The sequence below is a fragment of the Vicia villosa genome, linkage group LG1 (assembly GCF_029867415.1).
Source record: "Vicia villosa cultivar HV-30 ecotype Madison, WI linkage group LG1, Vvil1.0, whole genome shotgun sequence".
NCBI classification, from domain to species: domain Eukaryota; kingdom Viridiplantae; phylum Streptophyta; class Magnoliopsida; order Fabales; family Fabaceae; genus Vicia; species Vicia villosa.
The window spans coordinates 114,990,280-115,012,032 of record NC_081180.1 but is presented as its reverse complement, the minus strand read 5'-3'; positions in this window follow the sequence as shown (position 1 = coordinate 115,012,032).

Genomic DNA, 21,753 nt, shown 5'->3' with positions numbered 1-21,753 from the left:
CTCATTAGCAAAGGTCCATCAATACAAAATTGTCACTAAGTCCCTCGATGACCCTCGATTGTTGCCTACGAAAAAGTGACGATCGTCCCTTCGAAATTGCTAAAGGTACCTCTGCTTGTTGCCTTCAACGACTATACGACGACCCTTCGATGACCCGCACGTCCAATATAAACAAGGACTACCTACTCCTATATAGTATGGATAGTCCTAGGAACCTTAAAAATTACAGAAAAAGACCAATTAGTTAGGGTAGTGCTCTTAACCTGCCTAGCTCAATAAAAAATATCTTTTCACTACTATTTCGAAAAACTAAGGCTACGCATTTACGCTAAAGTCCTTATGCCTCTTTTCAACTCAAAACAAACAAACATGAGCTAAGCAAGTTAAGAGCCCGTAGATAACTACAGATGAAAAGGGTGCTTGCACCTTCCCTTTTCATAACTTACCCCCCGAGCCCATTTCTTTTTAAAAGGTCTTTTTCTGTACTTTTTACCTTTCCTAACATTGGACAAAATAAAAGTTGGTGGCGACTCTTGCTATCCGCACATTTCGATAAAAAGTCAGTTCACCGTATTACACTAGCCCCCGGCCTGCTTCGATTCAAGCATACACAAGCACGACGAAAGTTGAATCACACAATACAATCAACCCCGAGTGTTCAACCGGAACAACGGGTAAAAGTAATCATTCATGATTCATCACATATAATTGTATCACATCGCAATTACGTCATTAGGCATAAGCAAATATTAATGAATAATTGAACTAACATTTAAAACATGTGTCAGGATACTATACAAGTCATAAGAGACTTTCGATTCTGATACGAAACGAAACTGCACTCATTCGGGAAGAAAACACAATTTCTGCATCAAACTAGTTCGCTACAGCGAACCCAAACAGAAGCAAAACCTCCTTCAGTCCAGGCCACTTCGCTACAACGAACTGCTAGCGAAGCCCCGATTCGCTACAACGAACGGTAGCAAGCTCCAGTGAATAAATCAAGTCAACTCCTAGACTTATTTGCTACTCAGTTCGCTACAGCAAACCAAAGTTCGCTACAGCGAACTCTGTTACGCACAGAAAATTCAGAAACCCAATTGGGGTTCCCAAGCCCCTAATCTTCACATGCATTCCTCTTTGATCGAATAATAAAACATAGTAACAGTGTATACACGAAAAACTACTGGAAAAGAATCCAAAACATGTTTGAACAAGGATGTTAATGCATTTACACTAAAAACCCTTGGTCCCAATAATGACATAAACCCATAAACATTTTTCCACAGTTCCTATCTAAAGGACTCACCTAGAAGATGGCGATGATGATACTGAAACGAGATTGGGGACGAAAATCAGAGCTTGAGGATGGATCTTGGTTCATGCAAGGCTTGAAGATGTTCTTGGTTCACTCTCCTCTTCTCACTTTCACGTTTCCTTCTTTCTCCACTTCTATTCCACAAAAATCTGATTTTTGCCAAGTAAAAGGGGAAAAGACCATATTGCCCTCTTATTACTTCAAATTGGTTTTTAAATGGGAAAAGATCATATTGCCCTCTTATTACTTCAAATTGGCTTATTCTCCAAATAAGCCCATTATAGTAACATGTATCATATTTGTCCACTATCTATACTAAAATGAATTAATAACAACTAGTGGATAGAAATACGATACCGGGTATTACAAAATCCATGTTTTGTAAATTATGAGGGACCTTTAATAAAAAATAAATTCAGGAGGTCTAAATCAAAACTCGTTATATTAGCAGGGAGTGTAATATATTTAATCTCAAAATAAAAATAATAAGTTCACTGTTAGACTAATCCAAATAATAAAAATTGTACACCTTTAAGCTCCGGTAATATTTCATATAATTATTATATTTAATGTCACTGTTTAAATTTATTCATAATTTAATTAATCAATTTCTTTTTTTTCTTCATATTCTCTTATTTTTAACAGTTTCAAAGCAATATATATATATATATATATATATATATATATATATATATATATATATATATATATATATATATATATATATATATATATATATATATAAAAGGTTAAAATGCATTGATATGATTTAAAAACACTTTTTTAAAGAACCAGGTTTTGTATATTTTTGCTATATTTTAGATTTAAAATGTGATGGTTCCCTAAATGTGATTGAAATTTTAGAGCAAATGTCCAAATCCAACTTTTCTCAACGAGACAAAAATCAAATTATTTTTATTCTGAACCTCTAAAACATATTATCATTTGAAGTTTCATAAAAACTATTTAAAATTCAATTGTTGGTATTCCAGTGCAGCTCTTGGCATCGCAGTGAATGGGGAATGTGGATTCCTCAATCGACATCTGTTATGTGAATTTTCATTTCATGCGCATATTTATTTCCTTTTCACCTTTCACTCTGTCCCTCATCATTCTTATCTTACGATTTTTCACGTGCAAATCGACGAATATATGTATCAAACAAGAAACTCTTCTATTGGCTCCTTTATATAAACCTCTCTTTTTGTAGGAGAACTAAATAAATAACCATTTTATACCTCTGATTTTTGTAGGAGAACAATATAAATAACAATTTTATTAAGGTAGATCATCAAGGCATCTTTGTATAGAAGCTGGCGAATATGGAACCATTTAAGATTAAGTTGATTTATTTTTCATCCATTTAACAGATAAATGGTTTGAGCTTGGTTCATTACTCTTTTATGTAGCATCGACATTCTAGTATAAGTTTTTTAGATGATTGAGGTTACGAGCTAATTCTATTTAGGAATTTAGTGTAGCATCGACACTATTGTCAACATTGCATCATAGTCAAAAAGAACCCCAAAACCTCCGGAGAGACATGGTTGTCGTCACCAAGGCCGCAAATCTCCTTTTCATGACTATCGAGACGGTGATAACTCCCACACTCTCTCGTGGATCATCGTCCCAAGAAATCTCCCTCACACCGTTTTCGAAGGGGAAACAAGCACGATGCTACTTGTTATACCCCAAAATTTGCCCGCGTCTTTTTTCAAAGAGAAGGCAACAGACTTCTGTCTAAAAATTAGGAGTTTTATATAATCTTGGATTTTGTTTCATAAATATCCTGATTTTATGAATACTCAGTTTTTTTAGAATATTTTATACGGTATTATGGTTCGCTGTTGAATTTATTCTTACACAAACGCCAAGTACTGTTTATCACTTCACACACGTTGTTTATTTGAGATTTATTTGCAGATAAATAGTACTGACGCAATTGGTACAGAATTAAATTTTGCAGGCGCAGAGTCCGGGGATTCAGACTGTACTGGTAACAATTAAATTATTATTGTTTTTGTTTCCCACTAATTTTTGTACTATATTATTGTTTTCAAATCTCTTTCTTTCTTTTCAAATCTCTTTCTTTCAAATCAAATCCTAACTCTAATTCCATACATCTTTCTTTTCAAACCCTACCATACACTTTCTTTCAAAACCTACTATCATTCAAACTTTCCTTTTTGTACGGTATCACTTCATTCCCCAACGTCTCCATCCTTCTTTTCACTCTATAAATACCCCTCATTTTTTCCATAAAATCTCACATCAAATTTCACTCATCCCCCAAATTTCTATCATACTATCTCATAATTATTTCTTCTTCTTCCCCGGCAAAAATGGCAAAGTGGGTGGATACGTTTTTTCTTATGGTCATCACTGTTTTTACGGTGATCGTGTCTTTCTTCTGTCTGCATAGTCCTGAGAAATGCGGACCTGGGATGCTTACACTTCCGTGCATCTATTTTCTGTTGTTTATAGCATGGTTCTTTAATCGTCATATTTAGAATTTGTCGTATCTTTCGCTTTCAAATAATGTACCGTTCATTATATTTGTCGTACTGTTCGTTACATTTTTTTTTGTAATATTTGTACTGTCAGTATTAAATATTATACTATCTGTTATACCGTCGTTTAATTATCAAGATAATATTATGTGTGTTTATTGCTAGTTAAATACTTATTTATGTGCATTAAATCTTTTTCAATTTTATTATCAGTAATTTCGTTCGCGTACGGTATATTTTAATTATTTATTATGTTTGTGTTTTTCTAACAACTCATGTAAATAATTTTCACCATTAACACAACAAAAACAAAAAAGAAAAAAAATTAACTTTAACTGTTAAGTTTTCACTTTAACTGTTACGTTAATACCCAGACAGCCAGTTAACAGTCAAACCCGCTGACATCACGATTCTCCGTGTTTTGTATCATCATTCAAATCAATCTTTCACATTTCAAAATTCCAAGATTTTTGTTCTAGAAGTCTTCTGATAATCACATGATCAGCAGAGACTCAACACTGCACAAAAATCAGGTACGCTTAACTGTCTCCTACACAAACAGTCTCTAACTAGGGTTTTTGTTTTTTTAGGAGAACAAGTTTTTTGAGACCTCAAATGGATTTCATGGATCTCCATATGTCTCAAAGTACCACCAGACAAATTTTCAAACTTCGATTCGCTCGGACGCATAGTCAACGGCTCAAACAGTCAACTGACGACCAGTTTGACCGAAAAGTCAACAGACAGTCAAAAATGCAATTTTTTGTCAACATCCATATTTTGTCAAAATATTTATCATTTGATCAATGGTTGATCATAATTCATCAAGAAAAGTTCAGAAATCGACAAAACTCCAAGTTTCAAAATTAGGGTTTTCTCCTAAAAAGTCAACTGAACTTTGACCGGCCATAACTCTCTCCTCGTTCATCAGAAAAATTCCAACCAAAGCTCATTTTGAAGGGAATTCAATTATCTTTCAAATAGAATTGGTATCATGATCATTGGGTTTACCATTTGGAAAATATGAGCCAAGACATTACAGGTCATTTTCAAAGTCAACAAAAAGTGGTTTTTTGTCAAAGCCCATAACATCAAGATAACTTCTCCAAATGCAAAAAAGCTTCCAAAGTAGCTTGTAGAGGACATCTTGAGGTTTCTAAAAAATACAAGAACTCCTTCATATGATCAAAATTGAGAGAGTTATGCCTTGTTGAAGTTGGCTATTTTTTTAGAAAAATGCATGAAACCAACAATGATCAAAAGTGTTTTTTTTCCAAAAGAGGCCAAGCATTCATGATCCAAACATGATTCTAATAATGTTAAAGGCCTCCCACGACCAACATAAGGCCCATGACATTTTTATTTCTTTTTTAATTTAATTTTATTACATTTAAAGTTAAATTAAAAAAGAAATGGTGCAAGACAATTATCCAAAACTTTTGTCCTTAGCTTGAGTCACCAAATTTGATCCCAACTCTGCAACATAGAGATGTACAGCAGGCCTATAGCAAGAGGGGTGAAGAAAATTGAAGCCATGGCCAAAGTATTCAAAGTTTTTATTATTTAAAATTCAAAAGTTCAAAAACAATCAATGCTTGTTAGCTTAAGTTTGCAGCACCTCTATTGCCTATAAAATGCTTAGAACACTTCAGCAACAAGAGAGACACAAAAATCCACCCAAAGAATAGCTAAGAAACTCACAAAATTCTCAAAAAAATCTCAAAACTTTGTAATTTTCGTTTTCTAGTTTCCAACCATTATCAATACAAACTAATTGTCCTAATCATCTTCTGAGACATAATATAGTAAGTTGGGATCAAAATCCATGGCTGAAAGTACCTGAAATGATCATACTCATGCTCTCCGGTTGGCTCTTATTTTCATGATCCATAACTCGAATTAATGCATGCATAAATGATTTCTAATGGTTCATATGAGTTTGTGATGTTGTTTAGAGCAGGTTAGAACCAAAGCATGTGAGCTTTAACGTATGGAACATGTAGCACCATTAATAACCGAGTTTATGTTAGAAGCTTCGTATCTCATGAACCAGGAACTTTCAGGCCACAAAACCATCACCAATGGAATCGCAGCCCTCGAATTATGGGGGTAGGGTTCCTCTTGAACGTTTATTGTGCTTATTTTTGCAGGTGGAAGGTTGAGGTCGCCGGAGAAGACGGCCGGAGGGTTGACTCCGGCGTCGCTGACTTCCTTGACTAGGTCAAGACTTGCGTGGCGAAGGAAAGGGCTCTGATTGGCTCTGGTTTGGATCCTGGTCCCACGTAAATTTTTTTTAAACTAATAGATCCAGTATTCTCAATCCCACGCACTTAGTATGCACTCTATCATTTGAAGCCCTCAAATCTCATTAATTCAAGATCCAACGTACCTGATAATGCCTTCCACACCATAGACCTTACTGTCAACCACATATGATCACTTAATTTATTTATTTTATTTTTATTTGATTTTCTTTGCAAAATTATTTTAAAATAGTTTAAAAAATCAGAAAATTATACTAAAAATATTTTTAAGTTGATAAAATATTATATTAATTTTTGATATAAAAATATTTTATTTTTCTTCATAATTAAAATATTTTGTTTAATTAATTAGATAATATTGTTATACTTATCTTTTAATTAATTTTTAACCTATCAAAAAAATCAAAAAAAATATTTTCTTTTATTTAAATTAGGTTTATATATAATAAACTAATTTTGTACATATTTAGAATATTTTTCTCTTTAAGTTTAATTTATGTGTATAATTATTTGTATAATTATATGTTAATTAGCTTAATCATCTCCAAAACAAATTTCAAAAATCACAAAAAAATTAATTTTATTTTTAAAATTAATTAACAAGCAACTTGGACATATTTTAGACTTAATTTTTTTAGGTTCAAATTTTATTTCTAATTTTTGATCTTTTAATTAAATTAATTATGCCTTAATTTTAATTAAAATCAACCATCCAAAAATCCAAAAATATTTTCCCTTTATCTTATTGCAATTTAAATTCATAGATAAGTGTATAGGTTGTCAAATTCATGTAAATAGCGTAGTTTACATTTCTCGCACAATCGATGTAATAGCGTAGATTTACTTTCTGCATTTTACATTCCCGCACTTTAAATTTCTGTACATATAAAACTGCGTGTATGGCAAGAATAATAACTGAAGCGCTAGATCACTAATTTCAAAGACAACAATATCTGAAACCAAACACAATCACACTTGCACCTCTTAGGGTAATCCCTCTGTTACTCTTTTCAAAATCAATTCTACTGTTCAAATGCAAAAGTTCAAATTATTTCTTTTTGTATCCATTCAAAGAAAACTTTCTAAAAGAAATGGGAAAGAACCTTATGAACTTAAGGTATACCTCCTAATTGCTTGCTCAATCAAAAACAACAAAAGCTTTTCCACATCACTGTTTTTCAAAACAAACTTTCAAAAGACTACACTTTGTATATATCCAAACAAGGATCATTACCAAGTTAAAAATCTTTTTCAAACCATCAAAATATCTTTCGAAAGATAAATACTTTGTATACATCCGCACAAGGATCATTACAAAGTTAACTCTTTACAAAATATTTAAAACCACATACAAGCATTTCAAAGCAAGACAAACGATTCAAACAAGTGAGCTAAGCAATTAAGAGCCCATGGATAACCATGGATACAAAGGGTGCTAACACCTTCCCTTTGTATAACCTACCCCCGAACCCAAAATCTCTTTAAGGTCTTTTTCTGTTTCTTTTATAAACCTTTCCTTAATTGGATAAAATAAAAGTCGGTGGCGACTCTTTGATTTTCACAATTCAAAAAATAAAAGAAGAGTCAGATCGCATCCCACAAAAAAACCAAGGACGACACTACTCATCATGCATTGTCTCACCATCGAAAGAAACTATGTATCAAACACATTAGTGACTGTAGGATCCTAAATTCTTGAAGAAGCCATCGAAACTGGATAATTACGATGGAATGGGGATTTAGACGAGCACATTGAGTATGTAGACACTGTGCTTGATTATCATTTGACCAAATGTGCAGTGAAATGCAAGCTAAATTGCATTGACTCTCAAGGGTATTGTTATGACGTGGTTCAAGACCTTAGAGAAGTGTTCCATCAACTCCTAGAGAAATTTATGTGATTAGTTCACATCATAATTTACCCACTTAAACGTCAGTCGAAGACAATCACAGTCATTAGTGGAATCCACCAGAAGAAGAATGAGACACAAAGGGAGTACATCGATAAATTCATGAAGCTAACTGTTGAGGTCAGAGGAACCTACGATGCCCTGAAGTGTTGGGTCTTTATAAAGGATTGAGGTTGAATGCTATATTCTTAAAGAAACTGGGCTTGGAAGGCTTCACAAGAATGAGTGATCTTCTCAATTGAGGCCAACCATACATCAACTACGAAGAGAAGTTGTTGGCCAAAGGCTTTGAAATAAACAAGACCTTATGAAGTGTTGGACCTGAGAAGCAAGGGGATAACAAGCATCACGTGCAAGCAGATAGAGATAGGCACAAAGGACTGCACGGTAGATTATACTAATAGGATGCACTAAATACTTCAAGAGAAATAATTCTACAAGAATCCGCAAGCACTAAGTTCAAGGAGGTCAGAGTGAAGTACCCCCACCCCGTGAAAGAGTCATGACAGACTAACAAGTCTAAATTCTACAAATTCCATAAGATCCATGGGCATAATTGATAGTGGGAATGAATTGAACATGTACTTGAACCGCAGGGTACATGGTTCAATTCCCACGGAAGGCAAAAACTTTACTAGAGAGGGAGGTAAAGAAGATCGTGAGGTGGAAGTATCGGGATTGCCTTGTGAGGGGCTCGAGCTATTTCAACAAATGCGAGGGGAAAATTCCTAGATAGTTCATAACCCCGACTTAAAAATAATCGTATGGGAGCCTAAACCTCATCCTAGAAAACATACGTTCATGTAAAAGAAGCTGAAACCCATCAAACTTAGTACAATTTTTTTGATGGGACCGAGGTGAAGCATTGGCTTATCTAGGGAAAATCCTATATCCAAGTATGTATTGTCCATCCGATATTCATCAATGAAAGCAGATGCAGTCCCCCAAATTTCTTGATCCATCCAAGGTAACAATAATAATCATTAGGGATCTCAAAGTCCTGTTGTCCCCTAAGCACCATTTCCTCCTCTATGTAAACTAATAATAAGTTACAACCATGAGTACGAGCGTGCGACCGTGCTTGTATCCATCACCTAATTTCAGTGCAGCAAGATCGCAACCAAAGGAATTATCTATGGGATTTAATTTTAGGTCTTCTATCCACCACCTAACTTAGATACCCTCTTACTTCAACAATGTTCCTATCTGGGTTTCTCACCTCAACATACTACATAACCTTAACAATGCTCACTTCTGGATGTTTTCCTTCTAAAGATGACACCTCTAATTTCACCGAGTTTATCACTTCAGCTTCATTCCTAGACAAAGCATCGATGATTTCATCATTGCTACTTAAATTTAAGAATGTGATGTTTGGGTTTCCTACATTAACCATGAATAAAAGCGAATGCAAACAAGTGAATGAGAAAAGTGAGAGATTGATACCTTGAATATTTATACAAGTTTTGAAGATTGAAGTACAAAGAAACAAGAATAAATCGCTATATACCCAGAAAGTATTAGGCTTTGAATGATGAATATCAAGCAACTAAGAATGAATAATGTAAAACATAGAAAGGTTGTAGTGGGAATCAATGAAATTGCAAGAAGACAAATAAGTTTATAGCGCTCGGAAGTATACGATAATACGAAAAAGAAAAACTAACTCCATTTTCCAAATTTATAGGCATCGATGACGCTGAGATCAACAACTAAGAGTCTAAGAAGTACCAAAGGTCATTATCAATAGTCATGATGAGACCTCGACATTGGCAAAACACTTAAGTGCACTAAAGTATCATAATTGCATTTCCTCCCTACCCTAGACGCATGGAGCCACATTGAAACCTCCTCCAAAGCAACGTTTCATCGATGTGATGGTCATTTAATGCGCATATTCTCAATGCCACCAACTCCCACTTAACTTCTAAAATTTGTTTCCTTTCCTCGAAACATTCGTCGAACAATATTTCACTCTCTCAATAGAACTCTCATAAGGACCAGTCTTAAAGATTTCACATCAATAATCCTTGCTTGATAAGTGATAGCAAGGGCTTGGTGAGAAACTATTGGAGAAAGACATAAAAAGACCGGTCCAATCCAACCACAAACACCCATTGGCTTGGTGAACAGGACATTCACGCCAAAGAACTATTGTGAAGCGAGGCCCCTGTCGCGGGCGAAAAATCGTTTTGTTCCTCTTTTTTGTGGATGAGACACCTGATGCCTTCTTTGGGCTCGAGTGCTCAAGAAAATGATTTTTCTTTTGTACCGACCAAACTTTTTATTGTTTCCAAAGTAGGAAAAGGAAAAAAGCTGCAATAACCTAAAAAGTGGGGGAGAGATTCCGGGTAAGAGGGTTGGTTATACGAAGGGAAGGTATTAGCACCCAACGTATCTATAGTACTCTATAGGTTTCTTTATTTTGTTTTATTCCATTCTTGTTGTGGTGGAGGTTCTTGTGAAATAGGTGGGACCTAAGGTGTTTGTTTGATTATGCTCGCAAAGATCATCGCGATCCTCTGCATACATATCCCTTAGAGGGAATCAGAGCATCTGTAGCTCGGGGTCTACGGGTGCTAAGGTTTGAGTGGTTTTTTTTGTTTTGTTTTGCTCGCCAAGGATCGACCTTGTGCCTACGTATTCTCAAAGGGATGTTGAGAAAGTCAGAGCAATCGTAGTTCCCACTTATGCTAGTGGAAGCAAAGGAAAATAGACAAATGTCGTCTAAATGCTAGATGTATCTAATCTATATCATCACATACATCTGTTTGTTTTTGAAAATCTTTTCATTATAAGCCCGGGGCCATGCCACTTAGGGTGCTTAGAATGATAAAGATGTTTTTGTGTTTAACCAGCCTTGTGGCAAAAGTTTCAATGAAGTCAGCCTTGTGACAAAAAGTTTTGATTAATCAGCCAGCCTTGTGGCAAAAGTTTCAATGAAGTCAGCCTTGTGACAAAAACTTTGATTAATCAGCCAGTACGGTGGCAAAACGGTTTGATTGATTAGCCAGCCTTGTGGCAAAAGAAGATTGATTGATTAGCCAGACTTGTGGCAAAAAAGTTTGATTGATTGATTGTTTGTGATGATATATAAGAGATACTCCTAGCATAGAGATGAAAAATGTCTAATCTCCTAGGGTATTTGTTTTGGATATTGGGGATGCTTATAAGAAGCCCGTGGGTCCTTGTACGAAGCCCAAGAGGAGGCTATCCGAGGGTCCTTGCATTGTAAGCCCAAGAGGAGGCTATGGGAGGGACAATCCAGGGTCCTTGCATTGTAAGCCCAAGAGGAGGCTATGGGAGGGACACTCGTTTGTACAAAGCCCAAGGGGAGGCATGGTATAGTTGGTTTGAGCTCTTAGAGCGATTTCACCGGGAAACCATACTCTATGTCCTAACCTAAACTAGTGGAGATTCTTTGCACGAAGCCCAATAGGAGGCTATGGGGAACCTAGTGTTGTACTAAGTTGAACAAGCATATAACACAATCACAAGTATGAACAAGTACGAACAAATATGAACAAGTACATGAACAAATATGAACAGTTATACATATATGACAAAGTGTGTGTATATAATGGAGTTTATGAAGGAAATATACCTGTAAGCATGATCCATTTGTATACACGGGGGCTCGGGACTCACACTCGGGGATAGGTCCACTTGAGTTTATTCAAAGCTTATGTAAACAGGTATTTATAAAAGGGCTTGGGACTTATACCTACATGGAGGCCCATGGTATATTTTTGGGAAGATTTAAAGAAACCTTCATTTTTGGTTTGTTATTCAAAGTTAAAAACAAATTGATTGAGATATGTACAAAAGGCGTACAATGAAATACCTAATTTCATGTACTGGAATGGGTATGTACAAAAGGGCTTGGGGCTTATACCTACATGGAGGCCCATGGTATATTGAAAAGTTTTGTTTCTTTGGAGTTTTATTGTTTTGAAAATTGTTTTGAAAATTGTTCGAAAAGATTTTATTTTGAAAAAAGTTTTATTGTTTAAAACAAACTGTACAAAAAGAAAAAGGAGTGGGTCTTATACTCTCTAATATTCGAGAGGCCCCACATCATTTTGAAAACCAATTGATCAATTAAAAGATTTAATCAAAAGTTTCAAAAAGAAATGGTTTATTGTTTTTGAAAAGAATCGCGATCGCTCGTTTTAAAACGATTTGAATTTTGAAAGAAGTCAATTTAATCAAAAGATCATCCTCAATTAACACTTAGATAATTAGGATTTGCTTCAAAAAATATTTACAAGTTACTAAGTTTGAAAATCAAATGAAAAACAATATTTAAAAGTATTAAAAAAACACTTAAAATATGTTATTTTAAACTTAATTAAAAATGTATTAAACAAATATATTTTTGTGATTTTTTTTGATATTCATAAAATACATATATAAAATAATAAGTGTGTAAAAAATGAAGTAAAAATAATTAATTTTGATTGGTTAAAATGATTAATGAAATTGTGAAGAAATGAAAGAAAATAGGTTGCAAAAAAAATGGTTTTGTCTCCACTAGGACTTGAACCCACGCCCTGAGGTTCACTACTCAAAACAACAACCAACTGAGCTGCGCGCGCAGCTTGTTTATGATACATGCTCATTTAATTATATTCAAAAACGAGTGTTTGAAATCTCTGAACAAAAAATGGCGCCAAGAACACATCCCTATTTTGATTTTGAATTTCTCTAAAACTGGATTGTTTTGATCAAGTAGATAGTCTATCTTGCTCGGTTTTGGACGAGAAACATGATGGTGCCCTCATAATTCATTTATATTTGCTCTAAGGTGATCAATTTTGTGATGAACACCAAGAACCCTAATTCTGAATTTGAACATGGAATCGTGTAGGATTGATGAATTGTGAAATTGATTGAGGGCTATTGATCAGTGATAGTGCAGAAACAAGATATCAATTCAATTTTTCATTTATGATGCATGTATGTATGAGTTTGGAGTTCATGAGGCTTACCTTCAAAAATGGCCAAACTGGGAATCGAATTCTGCAAATGAGAGGTTCCAGATGTTGTTTCTTGATCTGGACAGCTTCAGTGGACCTTATGGAACATGTTTGGATGATTGGAATGAACTGAAAACCTCTGGACCAGTTGGTGATGCTCGATCTGCAGTAGGGCTCAAGTGAGGATCAAGCTTGGTGATTTTGGAGTTACAGGTCAGGGATGATGATTGGAATAGTTCATATATGGTACATGGATGGTGTTTGGATGGTTAGATTGGACAGAGTTGAGCTTGAATGAAAATTGGCATGATAAGGCTTAAGTTATGCATATTTGAGAAGTGAGGTAGTGATTCTGAGTTCTTGGTGTTTTTGGGGTGTATGGATGGTTCAAACACATCACATTTGATGTTTATGAGATGTTAGAACCCTCACTTTGCTCAGAAATTGCAAGAGATGGAAATTGCAATTCTTCCTCTTTGAAACTTATGAAACTTGCAAATCAAGAAAGAAGAGAGAAAACCTATGATTATGAGGTTTTGGTGTGATTTGAAGAGTGATTTGAACCTCTATTTATAGGGCAAGGATTCTGAATGCAAAGCTCTTGCAAGTTGATCAAGAAGTGATGATTTGGCTTAAGAGATAAAATGGAATCTTTCACATTAAATGCAAATGGTTAAAAGTGACTTAACCATGGTTATTTTGCCAAGCTTCTTATCTCTTCCATTCTGATCTTCAAATCAGAAAATATCTTCAATCATTGCATCTATGCATCATTATTTGGATCATTTGGCAATTTGGTTCATAACTTTGGCAAAATGACTTGAAATTTCAAATGAAAAGTTCACTAATGGCAAAATTCAAAACCATGGCTACACTCCATATTTTTTCATGCTCTTAGACATTTTGGAAAGCTCATATTACACACTTCAAAACCCTAGTTGAAAGTTTCTTCCAGACCTTTAAGGAAATGGGTGAAAAAGATCCATGAACTTTGAAGAAAATGAAGTTTTAAGTGAAATTTTCAAAAGATACCAACTTTGAAGCTTCATATCTCTTAAATGGTTGATCTTATGGAAAAAAATTATATGTGTCAAAGTTGTTTATTGGATCAAAATCTACAACTTTCATGTTGGAAGTTTTTTTCAGTTTGTAGTTGAAATTTTGAGTTATTCCCTTTCAAAGTTTGGAAAAAAACCATGAAAAACACTTAGAAAAATTTTCTAAGTATGAAAGTCAAACTTTTGACTTTTTGATTCTTGATTGATTTTCTTGATTTTTCTTGATCAAATGACTTCTCATATCATATATTGATGATTTAAAACTTCAAAAGTCATGGTTGACCAAAATTCCCCAAAAGTCAATGGCAATCTTGTACAGTTGACTTTTTTCAGACGAATCGCGTTTCTGGAGATTTCAAATGAAACAGGCTACCCTCACCAAATGAATGGTATGAATGGATCATATTGAAGCATTAGAGGATATTGAGCCGTGGTTTGAGTTGTGGCACCATGTCCTGATTAAAAAGTCAGCTATTCAATGAATTAGGTCAAAAATCCTAATTGTCGACCAGATGAAATTGATGATTGTGGATCTTGAATTGAGATGTAATTTCCATTGGATGTTGTCATAGGGATTATTTGAAGATGATTGAAACCTTTGATTGACTCCCCGGGGATTTTTAGGGTTTCCCAAATGTGATCCCTGATTTCAGTCCCTGATAGTTCAAAATCCTAATTATGATGATTTGAAATTTCACTGTTGATCAATCCTTGTGTAGGAGATGTCTTGAGCCAATGGATTAGGTCAAAGTGATGTACTTGGGGTCTTGAGGTCATGTCCCAAGTCATTAGGTCAAATCCTGAGCAAAAGTCAGGAGTATACTATCTTCAGTCAAAACCCTAATCTGGTTGGTTCAGAGCCTTTGAGCTTGTTGAAATGAATCTCTGAGGACCAAATGTTGATTGTTGATGAAGATGATTCATTTGAGATGAAGGGAGAACAAAACCCTAATTGATTGTTACTTGTACTGATGAGTGATTTCCTGATCAAATCCTGCTGAGTCACAAATAGCAAACACAAGCTATGCAATTTGTTAGAGATGCAAATGATGCATATGCTATGATATGAGGTGGTATCTTAGGTCAAAAATTGGGGTATGACAGATGCCCCTATTTAAGTTTCTTCAACCTGAGACATGAAGATTGAAAATCTTCGTTTTGATAGGGTGGAAGAGACTTAAATATCAGAAGACGCGAATTTTGGACCTAAGATACCAAAATTGCGAATGATGCAAGGACATCTTTACCGAGGGGATATCGAGAACTGACTCCACTGGGGAAAAGTGATCGGGAAGGATGTCTCAATCCGTTTTAGGAAGAGAATCCGTTTTATCTTTTCGGGAAAGCAAGTGTATGCTTCACTGGGAATGATAGCTTTGTAAGAAAAGCTTACCTATCGACATTATCGACTATCAACATGGGGATAGACTTGTTTAATAATGCGAAGGTGAAAGGTATGAAACTATATTACCGACTATCAGCATGGTGATAGACTTGACATGGTAAAAAAAGTTTCAAAGGTTCGGTTAATATTACCGACTATCAGCCTTGTGATAGACATGTTTAATAATATAACCAGAACAAAAGGTTACCGACTACCAGCCTCGTGATAGTGGTTCTGAAGACATGATCAATTATCAGCCGAGTGATAAAATGATTCTGGAGACTTTGCTAGGGAAATTACTGGTTATTCAGCCTTGTGAACAGTAATAAGGCCCTGATTGTCAAATGGTCTTCATGATTGATTTCCTTGAGAGGAAAAGTCTTTTGGAAGAGACATAAGTTGCTCAGATGATGAGGCTATTGCTTATTGTCTGTTTTTTCACGACTCGATTTGAGGAATCGGAATTTGAATTTTTGGTAAAGACAAGGCTCTATCCATGAATGAATTTGGAAAGAAACAGTCAAACAAGACTTTGTACCCAATGAGGAATGAACTCGACTGGGGATTTTCTCCTTCGTTTTGAGAGGAGAAAACTAAAGCAACCTTCTTCCAAGAGGAATGATCTCAGTGGGGGAACTGGAGAAAGAATATGTTCTTTTCTGCTTATGGGTGACAACCTACTTGGAGAGATGACACGCCCATATCTGTTTCTTTTTCCTTTTTTTTCTCTTTTTCTTTCGGAATAGATATATCCTGAACAAGTGATTTCGAAGCAAACATTGAAAAATGTAATGATGCATAAATGATGCAAATATGTATGAATGATGAATGTCATGAATGTAGCATGCATACTGACAATACTGACAGACAATGAAGTGTATACTGGAGAGGGACCGACGTTGCAATACAACCAGATACTTGGCAAATGTTCTTCAACATGGTGTAGATAACACAGGTGATGAATGGTGTTGTGTGCTTTAAACTTCTCTGGGGAAGATGAGTATCTTTTCTTACTGAGATGGAAGAACTTCTTCACTGGAGATGGGAAATCTTCGACACTGGGGATAGAAGACCTTCTTCACTGGGGATAGAAGAGCTTTTCCTATCATAATCCTTGATTCGTCCTATGGAGATAGCTGTTGATGTTCCTTCTGTTGTTCACAACTCAAAGGAAAATTTCGCTTTTATTTTGAAAAAGGAAAGTAAATTCATTTAAAAACTTTTTTTTCTTTTTTTTCAAAAATGAATAACACAATTAAAGCGTCATTTTGCGAGCTAAAAGAAATTAGAGATTGCAAACAAGTGGGCACAAGGCTCAAATTTATTTAATAGGATGGTAATCAGCTAAAGGCGTGATCCCATAGAGTATTTACAAAAGTTGGAAATGGTAATTATGCGGAAAAGGCTACATTGAAAGTAATAACCACTATTCCCCCCAACAACTTTGAGTTCCAACTGTGCTTGTCGCTTCAGATTGGCAATGATTTGTTTGAAGATCCTTTGATGAAGTACAGACTCCTCAGGTGACGAAGTACAGACTGATGCAGTTACTTTGTCACAAATCCCTAATTTTTGCCTAGATTGCCCTTTCAGGTTTTCAATCTACCAGGATGAACTTTTTCTGTTTATTGTCTCTAATTTTTGCCTGGACCGCCCTTTCGGGTTTTCAGTCCACCGAGACGCTCATTTTTGCCTAAGTCGCCCTTTGCGGGTTTTCGACTTACCGAGCTGTTCTTTTGTATTTTTTAGACAAAGTATTTCTTGACTGCATCAACATTCACAGGATGTGGGAGTTCATCACCATCCATGGTTGTAAGAATCATGGCGCCGCCAGAAAATGTTCTTTTGACAACATACGGGCCTTCGTAATTAGGAGACCATTTGCCCCTAGAATCTGGTTGAAAAGACAAGATCTTTTTAAGCACGAGGTCGCCTTCTTGAAATTCACGAGGTCGAACCTTTTTGTTGAAAGCTTGTTTCATCCTTGCTTGGTATAACTGTCCATGGCATAGAGCAGTCATACGTTTTTCTTCGATTAAGTTCAATTGATCGTATCTGCTTTGACACCATTCAGCCTCTGATAACTTAGTCTCCATGAGGACTCTCATTGATGGGATTTCAACTTCTACGGGGAGCACAGCTTCCATGCCGTATACTAGAGAAAAGGGAGTTGCCCCTGTTGAAGTACGCACTGAAGTACGGTATCCATGTAAAGCAAATGGCAGCATTTCATGCCAATCTTTGTAAGTGACGACCATTTTCTGGACGATCTTCTTAATGTTCTTGTTAGCAGCTTCGACGGCGCCGTTCATTTTGGGTCTGTAAGGAGAAGAGTTATGATGCTCAATCTTGAATTCCTCACATAATTCTTTCATCATCTTATTGTTCAAGTTTGAACCATTGTCAGTAATGATCTTGCTGGGAACACCATATCGGCAAATGATGTTATTCTTGATAAACCTCACAACCACTTGTCTTGTAACATTGGCGTAAGATGCTGCTTCGACCCATTTGGTGAAGTAATCAATGGCCACTAGGATGAAACGATGACCGTTTGAAGCTTTCGGTTCGATCATTCCAATCATGTCAATACCCCACATGGAGAAAGGCCATGGAGATGAGAGAACGTTGAGTAGAGTCGGTGGCACATGGATCTTATCTGCGTAGATCTGGCACTTGTGACATCTCTTCACGTGTTTGTAACAGTCAGATTCCATTGTCAACCAATAGTATCCTGCTCTTAAGATCTTTTTGGACATTGCATGCCCATTTGAATGAGTTCCAAAGGACCCTTCATGCACTTCATGCATTAACATGTCTGCTTCGTGTCTGTCCACGCATCTGAGCAAAACCATGTCGAAATTTCTTTTGTATAGCACATCCCCGTTCAGGAAGAAACTGCCAGAAAGTCTCCTTAGAGTTTTCTTATCTTTGTTTGATGCCCCAAGCGGGTATTCTTGAGTTTGAAGGAAGCGTTTGATGTCGTGGAACCACGGTTTATCATCGATGACTGCTTCAGTTGCAAACACATAGGCAGGCCTTTCAAGGCGTGTAATTCTGACTGTAGGCATATCATTCCAATGATTGACTTTGAACATGGAAGATAGAGTAGCCAAGGCGTCTGCCATTCCATTCTGATCTCGAGGTATATGATGCAATTCCACCTTGTTGAAGAAAGTCAACAGACGTCTTGCATAATCTCTGTATGGAATCAAGCCAGGGTGGTAAGTTTCCCACTTGTCTTTGATTTGGTTGATCACGAGAGCGGAATCTCCATATATGTCGAGGATCTTGATCCTTAAGTCAATGGCTTCTTCGAGACCCATGATACAAGCTTCATATTCTGCGATGTTGTTGGTACAATCAAATAGCAATCTGGCAGAGAATGGGATATGAGTACCCTTGGGAGTGATGATGATTGCCCCAATTCCATTGCCAAAAGCGTTTACTGCTCCATCAAAAATTAGGCCCCATCTTGATCCAGGCTCAGGACCTTCCTCAGGTAACGGTTCATCACAATCTTTCATCTTCAAGTACAAGACATCTTCGTCAGGAAAGTCAAACTTGAGAGATTGATATTCATTAATTGGTTGATGCGCCAAATGATCGGCGAGAATGCTTCCCTTGACCGCTTTTTGAGCACGGTATTCAATGTCATATTCGGATAACAACATTTGCCATCGGGCGATCCTTCCTGTTAATGCAGGCTTTTCAAAGACGTACTTGATCGGATCCATTTTGGAGATTAACCAAGTAGTATTGTTGATCATGTATTGGCGGAGACGTTTTGAAGCCCAAGCCAAAGCACAACATGTTTTCTCGAGCATGGAGTAACGAGACTCACAGTCTGTGAATTTCTTACTCAAATAATAGATGGCATGCTCCTTCTTACCAGTTTCATCTTGCTGTCCAAGCATACAGCCCATGGATTCCTCTAACACGGTAAGGTACATGATTAATGGTCTCCCTTCAACTGGAGGAATCAATATTGGTGGTTCTAACAGGTACTCTTTGATACTGTCGAACGCTTTCTGGCAATCTTCAGTCCATACAACCCCTTGATCTTTGCGGAGAAGCTTGAAAATTGGCCCACAAGTAGCAGTCATTTGAGAGATAAATCTGGAGATGTAGTTCAATCGTCCGAGAATTCCTCTTACTTGCTTTTCAGTTTTTGGTGCAGGCATCTCTTGAATAGCTCTGACTTTGTCGGGATCTACTTCAATACCTCTTTGGCTGACAATGAAACCCAAGAGTTTTCCAGATCTAACCCCAAAAGTACATTTGTTAGGATTCAAGCGAAGCTGATATTTCCTTAGTCGTTGAAACAACTTCAAAAGGTATTCAATGTGTTCTTCTTCTGTGCTGGACTTGGCTATCATGTCGTCCACATAAACTTCAATTTCTTTATGCATCATGTCATGAAAGAGAGTAGTCATTGCTCTTTGGTAAGTTGCGCCTGCATTTTTTAATCCAAACGGCATCACTTTGTAGCAAAATGTACCCCATGGGGTGATGAAAGATGTCTTCTCCATGTCTTCGGGAGCCATCTTGATCTGATTATAACCGGAGAACCCGTCCATGAAGGAAAAGACATTGAACTTAGCGGTGTTATCAACCAGCATGTCGATATGTGGTAATGGAAAATCATCTTTTGGACTGGCCTTGTTCAGGTCACGGTAGTCAACACACATTCTGACCTTTCCATCTTTCTTCGGAACTGGCACTATGTTGGCCAACCATTAAGGATATTCTGAGGTGACAAGAAAACCTGCGTCGAGTTGCTTTTGAACTTCCACTTTGATCTTGTTAGCCATATCAGGGTGAGTCCTTCGCAATTTCTGCTTAACTGGCGGACATTCTGGCTTCAATGGCAAGTAATGCTGAACAATATTGGTATCCAACCCAGGCATGTCTTGGTAGGACCAGGCAAACACGTCAACATATTCTTTGAGAAGGTCTGTCAACTTACTCTTGACATCAGCATCAAGCAGCGATCCAATGGTCACTTCTTTTTTGTCTTCTTCAGAACCCAAGTTGATCTTTTCTAAAGGCTCTTTGTGAGGCAGAATGGCTCTTTCCTCGTGCTTAAGTAATCGAGAGATCTCGTCCGGGATCTCCTCTTCTTCCTCTTCTTCGGCTTCGAACACAGGAAACTCAAAGTTGGGAGAGGGCATAGGGTTATTGCATTCAATGGGTTTATCAATAGTAAATCTGCACATGTGATTTATATCTATTTCAGAAAATTTATGAATGCAAGAGTGTATGCAGATTTTTTTGAAAAGTTTTTTTTTTATTTTGGTTTTTTAGGATTACCATTTCCAGAAAAAAGCAAAAATAAAACATATAATGTAGGGAATTCAAAATGACACTTTATTTATGATTCATTTTTGAAACAAAGCCCTAAACACAAACTCATTTGTCTTGGGCAGGACAAAGAGGGAAACTTTTAAAACAAAGCCCTATACACAAAGTTATTTGGGCGGAACATTTAAAAGAAAAACCCTATAAAACATCTCTCTGCTTTGGGCAAGGCAGGAGGTCAAAATAACAACGAGGTGATTACTTTGAGCGGCGAACAACATTCGGAACGTCGACAGCCTTCCAGTAGCAACGAACTCCTCTGTGCATTATGTATTCAGGAAAATTCTCCCCAGAATTATCTTCAGTGATGACATTGACCGCTGGTCGAGCAGGATTTGAAGGCCCTGGTTTGTCACCCTTGTTCTTTGTAGAGTTGAAACGGTCTTCTTCTATTTCTTGAAGAGCATAAGACGAGTCGCAATCTTCAGAATTTTCAGGATGTATTTCCCAGTCTTCAGGATGAAGAGACTCATTGTCAGCGACACTTTCCGAGTCAGTTGCGGGACCATCTTCCCCTTCATCTTCAAAAATGTCATTTATGTGATAGTAACCATCTTCAGGATTATGAACCTTGGCAGATGCATTGAAGCTGAAATTTTCAGTAATTTCAGGCTGCTGAGAAAATTGACAGGGCTGATAAGCCTCTTCTGGTTGACTATCATATTCAAAGGAATCTCCCCATCCAGTTGGTTGGATATCTTCAATCGCAATCTTTGAACTTTCGGGTGCAGTATATTTCACCATATAATCAAATTTTCCACTTGACTGTCCCAAGGTGTCCCAAACCTCTGCAGGAATAGGCGGAATTTCTTTAGCACTTGTTTTCTCTGAAGGAGGATATGGTTCTTCCTGAGATATATATCCCGAGTCATTGAGATAACATTTCCATTCTTCTTCAGTATCGGAGAGACCTTCTTCGATACATTCTTCGATAAGGACATTAACCTCTTGAGGAATTGGATTAAGGAA